This window comes from Mirounga leonina, unplaced genomic scaffold (assembly GCF_011800145.1).
Source record: "Mirounga leonina isolate KUSES-001 unplaced genomic scaffold, KU_Mleo_1.0 Mir_101664, whole genome shotgun sequence".
NCBI classification, from domain to species: domain Eukaryota; kingdom Metazoa; phylum Chordata; class Mammalia; order Carnivora; family Phocidae; genus Mirounga; species Mirounga leonina.
Window position 1 is genome coordinate 21,183,788 of NW_023270175.1, and position 12,364 is coordinate 21,196,151.

The following is a 12,364-nucleotide window of genomic DNA, read 5'->3' on the forward strand; positions in this document are numbered from 1 at the left end:
GTTAAGAAAAAAAAAAAGAAGAAGAAGAAGAAGAAGAAGGTAGCGGGAGGGGAAGAATGAAGCGGGGGAAATCGGAGGGGTAGACGAACCATGAGAGACGATGGACTCTGAAAAAACAAACAGGGTTCTAGAGGGGAGGGGGGTGGGAGGATGGGTTAGCCTGGTGGTGGGTATTTAGGAGGGCACATTCTGCATGGAGCACTGGGTGTTGTGCACAAACAATGAATCATGGAACACTTCATCTAAAACTAATGTTGTAATGTAAGGGGATTAACATAAGAATAAAAAAATTAAAAATAAATAAATAAATAAATACACTGCCTGGGAGATTCAGACTAAAAAAAAAAAAGAAATGGTTTATAAATAAACGGTCACTATCTAAATCACATAGATGAGTGATTTCTGAACCTACGCTAGTATCAGAAAATTATACCGCTTGCTAGGGCTTATATAGATAAAACAGATTTGTGTTGGTGGACACAATTCCCTACTAATAAACTAACCCAGCCAAAATGCAGAAACTCATTAAAAGCATTTAAATTCATGTTAAATGCAAATGTGCAATTATCTGCAATTGTGATAACCAAAATAAACAACACTCAGAACCATAAGAAGGCCCTAATAAAACATTTGAAATTGAGAACTTGACTTTTAGGAGTTAGAAAAGTAATCAAAGAGCAAAATCAGTTCATGCCAAGGTAGGATTTCATTTATATGGTGTATCCAGGAACAGAGCCAATAATCTACAAGGTTTGAAAAGCCATGAATTTCCTCCAAATTTAGGTAGAGGTACCTATAAATGGGCTGATTTCTCAATGTGGATACACACTCCAAAATGCTGCAGAGCTGTGCAGTGATACTGTCCCCTCTGGAATAGTCTTTCCTCCTCATCTTTACGAGGCCACGATGACTCATTCTTCAGGCCTTAGCTATCACTTCCATGGGAAGTCTTTCCATCTTCTCTACCCTCCACATCTCAGGTTCTGTACTCCTGCTTGGTATTCTATTATACTCTGGCAATCACCCATGACAGTACTTAAACTTTATTTTAACTTTCTGTTGTCTCCCTTACTAGACCATAACTCATGAGCCCAGAACCAGTCCTGTCTTGATTCTTAAAAATTTTCATCCAGCAAAGCACAGTACGTGGCACATAGTAGGAACTTGACAAATATTTGCTGAATATATCAATGAGTGGATGGATGGATGCATAGATAGCCAGATATAAGTATATTAATGTGTTGATCAAATTCTACACAGTGCAAGGTAACCATTTTTTAAGAATATATTAGATAACATGAGGGTCTGTGTCTGTGTGTTTCTTTAAATGTGATGGTGATGGAGTATACAACGCGTCTGTTTATGGAGAGGGAGGGACTTTCTAAGAACACAAATGCAAGTATGCCTAAATAATTCCTGAGGAGTCATAATTTTTCAGAGTTATGTATTTATGCTCAAACTGTTTCCATCCATGTTTCAGTTATTCTTACAACCTCCAAGCAAAATAGATAAGGACAGATATTATCATTGTGATTTTTCTGAAGGGGAAATGGATTGAAAAGTGAAGTGAACTTGCCCAACTGCAAATGGTATCACAATAGCCAAGCTGATGCTCCAGCCACTAGAATGGTGTATTCCAGTAAGATCACAAGTACTATCACGATCTTTCTAGAGCTGGAGCAAGAGATATAAGCAAATATCTGAGACAGAAAGAAAGCCCTTAATTCATAGTGACTAATCTGCTTTTTGCAGGCTCTTGTAAAGGAAATTTAGCTTCTGAGTTTAAGTTACTTATTTAATTAGCATATACAAGGGGATATTAGGACTGGGATGGAAGTTTACTTTTCGTTTAAGTTGATAAAGTCTTGCATTAACATTGGTCATTCAGTTCAGTAGAAGAAATCAGCAGGCTGATAAGATGAAATGCATTTAACAAGAATGACCAAGATTTCAGCTAGAAGAATTAAATATGATATTTTTCTGAACTATAATTGATAAGAAAAAAAGTTGAGTCTGATTCATCTTCATAATTAATTGCATGTGGAAAATAACATTGAGATTAAAACATCGATATTAATTGAGCTCCTTTTTGAGCCTTATAAATGAATACTGGTTTGAATATTGGTACATGAAAGCATTGGAATGAGCTACTCTCCTCCATACTTCTTTTCTTTAAAAAAAAAAAAATCAGTACAACTCAGTAGGGTGTTTTCAAATATGGGAAGCAAAGTAGGTGCTGCTTCCAAAGCAGTTTTCTGAGGGTCAGATATGAATGAGATTTTATTACACTTTCAGCCTCACATGATGCCTTTCTATCAAGGAGCTCAAGGACCTCACAGGAACAGCCACTTCCCTGGAGCTTGATCAGCAGGGATCCGTGGAAGGTGTCATTGTCCAGAAGTGAAAGGCAATGGTGACCTTCTCAGACAGAGTGGAGGAGATCAGGCATACTATTTTCCTGGGCTCTAGTAACCTGTTCTCACTGGCAGACAATATTCAAATTCTAAAGGAAGATTTCAATGTTAAAAAGAAATCTATGTGCTTACAATATTTATTGTAACAAATAACAATGTGTACCCCTTTATTCTAGACCTTCTAGCTTTACCCCGTCCCTCATGTACTGGCTGATACTGCTTTTTCTTTAGGTCTTTCTCTCTGATGGGCTACTTTCTGCTCCTCTGTGCTTCAGGAAAATAACAAGTAACAGGGACAAAAGTTGCCTATACCTCAAGAACTGACATAACAAGGTAAATATTAGGGCAGGGTGCCATAATCATAATAATTGCTTTGATTAAATGCCTACCGAATGCCAAGCCCTATACTATCACGTACACTATCATGCACTATCTCATTTCATTTTCTCCCACAAACTATCAGATAAATATTTCTATTGTGCTCATTTTGTAGAAGAGGAATTTGAGTATCAGCTCATTAATTTATTTACCCAAGATCTCACAGCTAAGTAAATGGCAAGCTCAGGATTTAAACCAAGGCTCATCTGGCCCCAGAATCATTTTTCTGTGCCATACTGCCAACCTGAAACAAAATGATGTACTCTAAGTATCATGTCAGGTGGTATGCATGCCTGCAAGCAGAAGAGATTCCAAGCTTTCAGACATTTTATGGCTGAAGGGATGATGTAGAACTAGAACTTATTGGGGGTAATGGCTAACATTTGTTGAGGGCACAGTACAGGCACTGTTCTAAGAGTGTCACATGCATTGGCTCATTTAATCCTTACAGCAACCCTACTAAGTAAAATATGTGGTATTGTAATGCCCATTGCAAAGATGAAAAAACTGGCACTGAAAGGTAAAATGACTTACTCAAGGTCACACAGCTGGGAAGGGGTGGAGCTAGAATCCAAATCCAAGCGGTCTGGCTCCAGAGTATACATGCTTAATCACAACACTATATTAATGAGAAATTGGTTGAGGTTAGGAATTGTCCCAAGGAAAAAAAGTAATCACACAGTTTTAGAGCCAGAAAGAACCTTAAAGATTATTTGGTCCAAACTTTTTATCTTACCAATGAGAAAAGGGAGGCAGAGCAAGTTTAACGGACTTGCCTAAAGTCACATGGTTTGCAAGTAGCTTGAGACTGCATTACAGCCCAGGTCCTCGCTCAACCTTAGTCATGCGTTCGTTCCATTCTACCACATTATGCTCTCCCAGATACATTCATATGGCAAAATAGGAGTTGAATTCAGTTAAACTACCTTTTGTGGGCCTGCACCTGAGCTACTGAACATGACTGCAGAAAATTCACATAGCTGAGTTGATGGGCTTTACTTTCATGTCAAGTATTCATGATCACAAGCCTCAATTGAGCACTCATTTCTGCCCCAAAATGCTACTTCTGCATTAAACTTACTTTCCCATTCTTCCAAGTGACCATGATATATCTTCACCTGTCTCCTCAATCCTTCCACATCTTTCCCACTCCTCTCCCACTTCCTGCTTTTAGCTGACTTTCTCATACTTTGTGGAGAAAACAAAAGCTCTAAGAAAGAGCTCTCTCATTTTCCCATCTCCAAATCTACACACTGACCCACATCTTTATCTATTCTTTCTCTTCTGTCTTGTTGAAATGGAAGGAGTGTCCCCCAATGCCATCATCTCTTGCCTGCTCAAAGACTTTGCTCCTGCTGATACTCCTTTTCTTCTGCATCATCACTTTTCCCCTTTCTACTGGATATCAACCTTGACTTCTACTCTTTCAACATTTCCGATTTCCCAACCATCAGTAAATCCTGCCTTTTGATTCTAACTTCAGAATCCACGTTGAATTTCTCCATTTCTCTTCATCTTTGCTAACATCATTTTTAAAAAAGATTTATTTATTTATTTGAGAGAGAGAGAGCAAGCAGAGGGGAGAGGAAGAGAGAGAGGGAGAGAGAGAATCTTGAGCAGACTCCCCACAGAGCACGGAGCCCAACGCAGGGCTCGATCTCACGACCCTGAGATCATGACCTGAGCTGAAATCAAGGGTCAGATGCTCAACCGACTGAGCCACCCAGGCGCCCCATTGCTAATATCATTTTTATCCAAGTCAGCATTTTCTCTTACCTAGACTCCTGCAATAAATAGCCTAATTAGCTGTTGTGCTTCCATTCTTGTCCACCTTTCACTCACTCTCCACACGCAGCCAAAGTAGTCTTTACAAAAAATATAAAACAATTCATATGATTCCTATGCTTAAAACCTTTCTATGGATTCCCACTGCTTTTAGAATAAAATCCAAACTTCTTAAGGCCTATAAACCTTGCATGATGTGGCACCATTTACCTCTCCCAACCTTATTTCATGCCATATTCCCTTTCACTTAACTATGGTGGGTTTCCCTCCGTTCCTGCAACACACCTAGCCTTTCTTGACTTAACCTGTGCTTGCTGTTTCCCAGGCTATTTGTGTGACAGACGCCTTCTCTTCATCATACCTCAGCTTGAAATGCATCTTTTCAAAGAAACCTTCCTTCCATGATATCTAAGTAGGTCCTGCCATTTTTTTTCTCAACTGTAGCTGTCTGTCCTCGCACTTACCACCATCAGTAAGAATTTTATATATGTACTCATTTATTTCTGTTCACTTGTCTGCCTCAAAGTTCAATGGGGGCAGGGACCTTGGTATATATATAGATTTGTTTTATTGTTGTATTTACAATATCTAACAGAGTATCTGGCACCAAGCAGGTGCTCAATACATTTTTGCTGAATTATGAAATGAATTAATTAATCCCTGTATCTCATTGAAAAATACCTGAAACAGTGATCAAATGGGGAGAGACAGAGTCCTTAGAATAAACCAAAAAAAGGAAGAAGTCAAGAAGGCAAGAGTTCTTCTTTAGGTCCTCCACAATCACTAACACATTGCTAGCAAATAAAGATACCCTCAATGGGGGAAAATAATTCTGACTTCTCTAGGAAAAGAATCTGGCTGGTTTCATGATCCCAAACATTTTGCCAAACTGTAATCAGCAGGTTCTGATCTCCTTCGTGATGATCTCTTTCTGAATGAAAGAAAAATATAATCTGCAAAGTCAACCCAGATGAGGGACAGGACCTTGAGGATGATAACTGTTTAAGGCTCTCTTTGTCAAATATGCTCCTTCTCACTATATATGCTTGCACAGAAAGCAGGAGTTACTTTTTACTTGGTTATTTTTACCTTGAGTCATTTATTCCTCCGCTAAGTAGTTTATCGATTCTTCAACGTCAATTTAGAGCTGGAGTTTACAGCACTCCCATCAGAAACCTTATGGTGCTCAAAATAAATGTCTTGCCTGAACAATACCATGTCAGTTGTTGAAGATATAACTCAGGTAAACAAATGTACCTAAAGGTAGAAACTAAATATAGATATCTGCTTATACATACACAGTTGGGATGTGACCTTTCTAAGAACAAAAAATAAGAGAAAAAAATCTGTAATATACAGAAAATTCAGTAGTATAAAGAGTCTAATAAGGAAAATGATAGAATTCACTCTAGCATACTACCTCTCACTAATGTTCTATAACAGTTATTTTAGACAGGAAGCACAAGGTTGCCAAAAGTTCTTGTTCTACATTTCCTGTACTAGTTTCACATCCTACACATCTATCCTATTATTAAAAATATTGTCCATGCGTCACTCTGGTGGCTAAGTGTGGGGTGGAACCCTCCGGGACAGTGTGGTCTCAGGACCCTCGGGGTCACAGAAAGACCGGGGGTGCCTGAGTGCGGCAGAGCTCCCAGGTATCGGAGCAGGGAAGCCGGCTGCAGAGACGGAACCCAGGCGCGGGCTCTCAGCTTGGGGTTGCCATAAACCGTGATCCGCGGCACAGTCCGGCCCCTGCTCCTCCAGCAGGGACCCAACAAGCGGCAGATCCGGGGAGACTCACCTTCCGCCCCCGGGAGGAGCCGCGCGGGAGTGCACTGCAGGGATCTGCTGGGTTTGGAGACTCCACCCGGGGTCGGGTGCCAGAGATAGAAACGCGCGGTCACAGGCCGGTTGAGCACGGAGTGCAGCTGCAGACCGGGGAGACGGGAGTGACTGACGGCTGTTCTCTGGGGGCTCACTGAGGAGCGGCCCCGAGTTCTCGGCTCCTCCGGGGCGGAGATTGGGAGGCCGCCATTTTCACTCTCCGCCTCCAAAGCTGTACGGAAAGCTCGCAGGGAACAAAAGCCCCGGAGAGCAAACCCGAGCAGATGACTTAGCCGGGAGGGGGCAAGGGCGGGGCAATTCCGCCTCCGGCAGAGACATTTGGAAACCACGGCAACAGGCCCCTCCCCAGAAGACCAGCGAGAACAGCCAGCCAAGGCCAAGTTTACCGATCAATGAGAACAGCAGAACTCCAGCGCTAAGGGACTACTGCACATAGAATTCACGGCTTTTTTACCATGATTCCTTAGTCTTTTAAAGTTAATTTTTTTTTAACTGTCTTTTTGTCTTTTTATTTCTTTTTGAATTTTTCTTTTTCCCTTTTTCAACCAACATCTTATCAATCCCTTTTTTTAAAAAAAAAAACATTTTTATTTTTCATTTTTAGAGTCATATTCTATCCCTTCATAGTAGTTACCCATATTTTTGGCTTATATATATAAGTTGTTCTCTCTTTAAAATTTTGAGATAGTTTCTTCTAACAGATTAAAATATACCCTAAATCTCTAGTATATGGTGTTCTCTATTCCCCTGCCTGATCACATCCTCTCCCTTTTTTTTTCTTTTTCTTTTTTCTTTTTTTAAATCCTCTTTCTTTTTTCAAACAACTTATCAATTCCTTTTATAAAATTTTTTATAATTTCCATTTTTACAGTGATTTTCCATCCCTTCATCATATCAACCCTTATTTTTGTACATATATAAGTTTTTCTTTCTTTAAAATTTTGAGAGACACTTTCTTCTAAAAGACCAAAACACACCCCAAATCTAGTGTGTGGCACTGATCTATATACCATATAGATCATATTTGATCACATTCTGGTTTTTCTTTTGTTGTTGTTGTTTTGTTTTGTTTGTTGTTGTTTTTATCTTTATCTTTTTCTTTTTCTTTTTCTTTTTCTTTTTTCTCTCTTTCCCCTTCTTATCCCACTGCTTCAGGTCTTTTCTGATTTGTTTAGAGTATATTTTCTGGGGACGTGGTTACTCTGCTAGCATTTTGTTCTCTCATTAATCTATTCTCCTCTGCACAAAATGACGAGACGGAAAAAATCACCTCAACAAAAAGAACAAGAGGCAGTACCGACTGCCAGGGACCTACTCAATACGGACATTAGTACGATGTCAGATCTAGAGTTCAGAATCATCACTTTAAAGATACTAGCTGGGCTTGAAAAAAATATGGAAGTTATTAGAGAAACTCTTTCTGGAGAAGTAAAAGAGCTAAAATCCAACCAAGTAGAAATCAAAAAGGCTATTAATGAGGTGCAATAAAAAATGGGGGCGCTAACTGCTAGAATAAATGAGGCAGAAGAGAGAATCAGTAATATAGAAGATGAAATGCTGGAAAATAAAGAAGCTGAGAAAAAGAGAGATAAACAACTACTGGATCATGAGGGCAGAATTCGAGAGATAAGTGATACCATAAGACGAAACAACATTAGAATAATTGGGATCCCAGAAGAAGAAGAAAGAGAGAGGGGGGCAGAAGGTATAATGGAGCAAATTATAGCAGAGAACTTCCCTAATTTGGGGAAAGAAACAGGCATGAAAATCCAGGAAGCACAGAGAACCCCTCTCAAAATCAATAAAAATAGGTCAACTCCCCGACATCTAATAGTAAAACTTACGAGTCTCATAGACAAAGAGAAAATCCTGAAAGCAGCTCGGGAGAAGAGATATGTAACCTACAATGGTAGAAACATTAGATTGGCAACAGACCTATCCACAGAGACCTGGCAGGCCAGAAAGGACTGGCAGGATATATTCAGAGCACTAAATGAGAAAAATATGCAGCCAAGAATACTCTATCCAGCTAGGCTGTCATTGAAAATTGAAGGAGAGATAAAAAGCTTCCAGGACAAACAAAAACTAAAGGAATTTGCAAACACAAAACCAGCCCTACAGGAAATCTTGAAAGGGGTCCTCTAAGCAAAGAGAGACCCTAAAAGCAACATAGACCAGAAAGGAACACAGACAATATACGGTAACAGTCACCTTACAGGCAATACAATGGCACTAAATTCCTATCTTTCAATAGTTACCTTGAATGTAAATGGGCTAAATGCCCCAATCAAAAGACACAGGCTAACAGACTGGATTAAAAAACAAGATCCATCGATATGCTGTCTGCAAGAGACTCATTTTAGACCCAAAGACACCCCCAGATTGAAAGTGAGGGGGTGGAAAACCATTTACCATGCTAATGGACACCAAAAGAAAGCTGGGGTGGCAATCCTTATATCAGACAAATTAGACTTTAAACCAAAGACTGTAATAAGAGATGAGGAAGGACACTATATCATACTTAAAGGATCTATCCAACAAGAAGATCTAACAATTGTAAATATCTATGCCCCTAACATGGGAGCAGCCAATTATATAAGGCAATTAATAACAAAAGCAAAGAAACACATCAACAACAATACAATAATAGTGGGGGACTTTAACATCCCCCTCACTGAAATGGACAGATCATCTAAGCAAAAGATCAACAAGGAAATAAAGACTTTAAATGACACACTGGACCAAATGGACTTCACAGACATATTCAGAACATTCCACCCCAAAGCAACGGAATACACATTCTTCTCTACTGCCCATGGAACATTCTCCAGAATCGACCACATCCTAGGTCATAAATCAGGTCTCAACCGGTACCAAAAGATTGGGATCATTCCCTGCCTATTTTCAGACCACAATGCTTTGAAACTAGAACTCAATCCCAAGAGGAAAGTCGGAAAGAACTCAAATACATGGAGGCTAAAGAGCATCCTACTGAAGAATGAATGGGTCACCCAGGAAATTAAAGAAGAATTAAAAAAATACATGGAAACCAATGAAAATGAAAACACAACTGTTCAAAATCTTTGGGATGCAGCAAAGGCAGTCCTAAGAGGAAAGTATATAGCAATACAAGCCTTTCTTAAGAAACAAGAAAGGTCTCAAGTACACAACCTAACTCTACACCTAAAGGAGCTGGAGAAAGAACAGCAAATAAAGCCTAAACCCAGCAGGAGAAGAGAAATCATAAAGATCAGAGCAGAAATCAATGAAATAGAAACTAAAAGAACAGTAGAACAGATCAACGAAACTAGGAGCTGGTTCTTTGAAAGAATTAACAAGATTGATAAACCCCTGGCCAGACTTATCAAAAAGAGAAGAGAAATGACCCAAATCAACAAAATCATGAATGAAAGAGGAGAGATCACAACCAACACCAAAGAAATACAAACAATTATAAGAACATATTATGAACAACTCTATGCCAGCAAATTAGATAACCTGGAAGAGATGGATGCATTCCTAGAGATGTATCAACTACCAAAACTGAACCAGGATGAAATAGAAAACCTGAACAGACCTATAACCACTAAGGAAATTGAAGCAGTCATCAAAAATCTCCCAAAAAACAAAAGCCCAGGGCCAGATGGCTTCCCAGGGGAATTCTACCAAACATTTCAAGAAGAATTAATACCTATTCTTCTGAAACTGTTCCAAAAAATCGAAACGGAAGGAAAACTTCCAAATTCATTTTATGAGGCCAGCATTACCTTGATCCCAAAACCAGACAAAGACCCCATCAAAAAGGAGAATTACAGACCAATATCCCTGATGAACATGGATGCAAAAATTCTCACCAAAATACTAGCCAATAGGATCCAACAGTACATTAAAAGGATTATTCACCATGACCAAGTGGGATTTATCCCTGGGCTGCAAGGTTGGTTCAACATCCGCAAATCAATCAATGTGATACAGTACATTAACAAAGGAAAGAACAAGAATCATATGATCCTCTCAATAGATGCAGAAAAAGCTTTTGACAAAGTACAGCATCCTTTCTTGATCAAAACTCTTCAGAGTATAGGGATAGAGGGTACATACCTCAATATCATAAAAGCCATCTATGAAAAACCCACAGTGAATATCATTCTCAATGGGGAAAAACTGAGAGCTTTCCCCCTCAGGTCAGGAACGCGGCAGGGATGTCCACTATCACCACTGCTATTCAACATAGTATTGGAAGTCCTAGCCACAGCAATCAGACAACAAAAAGAAATCAAAGGCATCCAAATTGGCAAAGAAGAAGTCAAACTCTCACTCTTTGCAGATGATATGATACTTTATGTGGAAAACCCAAAAGACTCCACCCCAAAACTGCTAGAACTCATACAGGAATTCAGTAAAGTGGCAGGATATAAAATCAATGCACAGAAGTCAGTGGCATTCCTATACACCAACAACAAGACAGAAGAAAGAGAAATTAAGGAGTCGATCCCATTTACAATTGCACCCAAAACCATAAGATACCTAGGAATAAATCTAACCAAAGAGACAAAGGATCTGTACTCAGAAAACTATAAAATACTCATGAAAGAAATTGAGGAAGACACAAAGAAATGGAAAAACGTTCCATGCTCATGGATTGGAAGAACAAATATTGTGAAGATGTCAATGCTACCTAGAGCAATCTACACATTCAATGCAATCCCCATCAAAATACCATCCACTTTTTTCAAAGAAATGGAACAAATAATCCTAAAATTTGTATGGAACCAGAAAAGACCCCGCATAGCCAGAGGAATATTGAAAAAGAAAAGCAAAGCCGGTGGCATCACAATTCCGGACTTCAAGCTCTATTACAAAGCTGTCATCATCAAGACAGCATGGTACTGGCACAAAAACAGACACATAGATCAATGGAACAGAATAGAGAGCCCAGAAATGGACCCTCAACTCTATGGTCAACTAATCTTCGACAAAGCAGGAAAGAATGTCCAATGGAACAAAGACAGTCTCTTCAACAAATGGTGTTGGGAAAATTGGATAAACACATGCAGAAGAATGAAACTGGACCACTTCCTTACACCACACACAAAAATAGACTCCAAATGGTTGAAAGACCTCAATGTGAGACAGGAGTCCATCAAAATCCTAAAGGAGAACACAGGCAACAACCTCTTTGACCTCAGCCGAAGCAACTTCTTCCTAGAAACATCGCCAAAGGCAAGGGAAGCAAGGGCAAAAATGAACTATTGGGACTTCATCAAGATAAAAAGCTTTTGCAAAGCAAAGGAAACAGTTAACAAAACCAAAAGACAACCGACAGAATGGGAGAAGATATTTGCAAATGACATATCAGATAAAGGGCTAGTATCCAAAATCTATAAAGAACTCATCAAACTCAACACCCAAAGAACAAAGAATCCAATTAAGAAATGGGCAGAAGACATGAACAGACATTTTTCCAAAGAAGACATCCAAATGGCCAACAGACACATGAAAAAGTGCTCAATATCGCTCGGCATCAGGGAAATCCAAATCAAAACCTCAATGAGATATCACCTCACACCAGTCAGAATGGCTAAAATTAACAAGTCAGGAAACGACAGATGTTGGCGGGGATGCGGAGAAAGGGGAACCCTCCTACACTGTTGGTGGGAATGCAAACTGGTGCAGCCACTCTGGAAAACTGTATGGAGGTTCCTCAAAAAGTTGAAAATAGAGCTACCATATGATCCAGCAATTGCACTACTGGGTATTTACCCCAAAGATACAAAAGTAGGGATCCGAAGGGGTACGTGCACCCCGATGTTTATAGCAGCAATGTCCACAATAGCCAAACTGTGGAAAGAGCCAAGATGTCCATCGACAGATGAATGGATAAAGAAGATGTGGTATATATATACAATGGAATATTATGCAGCCATCAAAAGGAATGA

The 12,364-nt window shown here is 39.5% G+C and overlaps 1 protein-coding gene across 7 annotated transcripts in view; it reads right to left on the reverse strand.

Moving 5' to 3' along the window:
- ENOX2 (ecto-NOX disulfide-thiol exchanger 2) overlaps positions 1-12,364 on the reverse strand; it is a 299,288-nt gene that overhangs the window by 206,517 nt on the left and 80,407 nt on the right. Inside the window, exon 3 of one of the 7 annotated variants that reach the window (XM_035008692.1) lies at positions 3,327-3,411. The exons of the other annotated variants lie outside the window; for them this stretch is intronic. The gene's annotated coding sequence lies outside the window, so the exon portion shown is untranslated. The remainder of the gene's footprint in view (positions 1-3,326; positions 3,412-12,364) is intronic. 7 annotated transcript variants of the gene reach the window in all.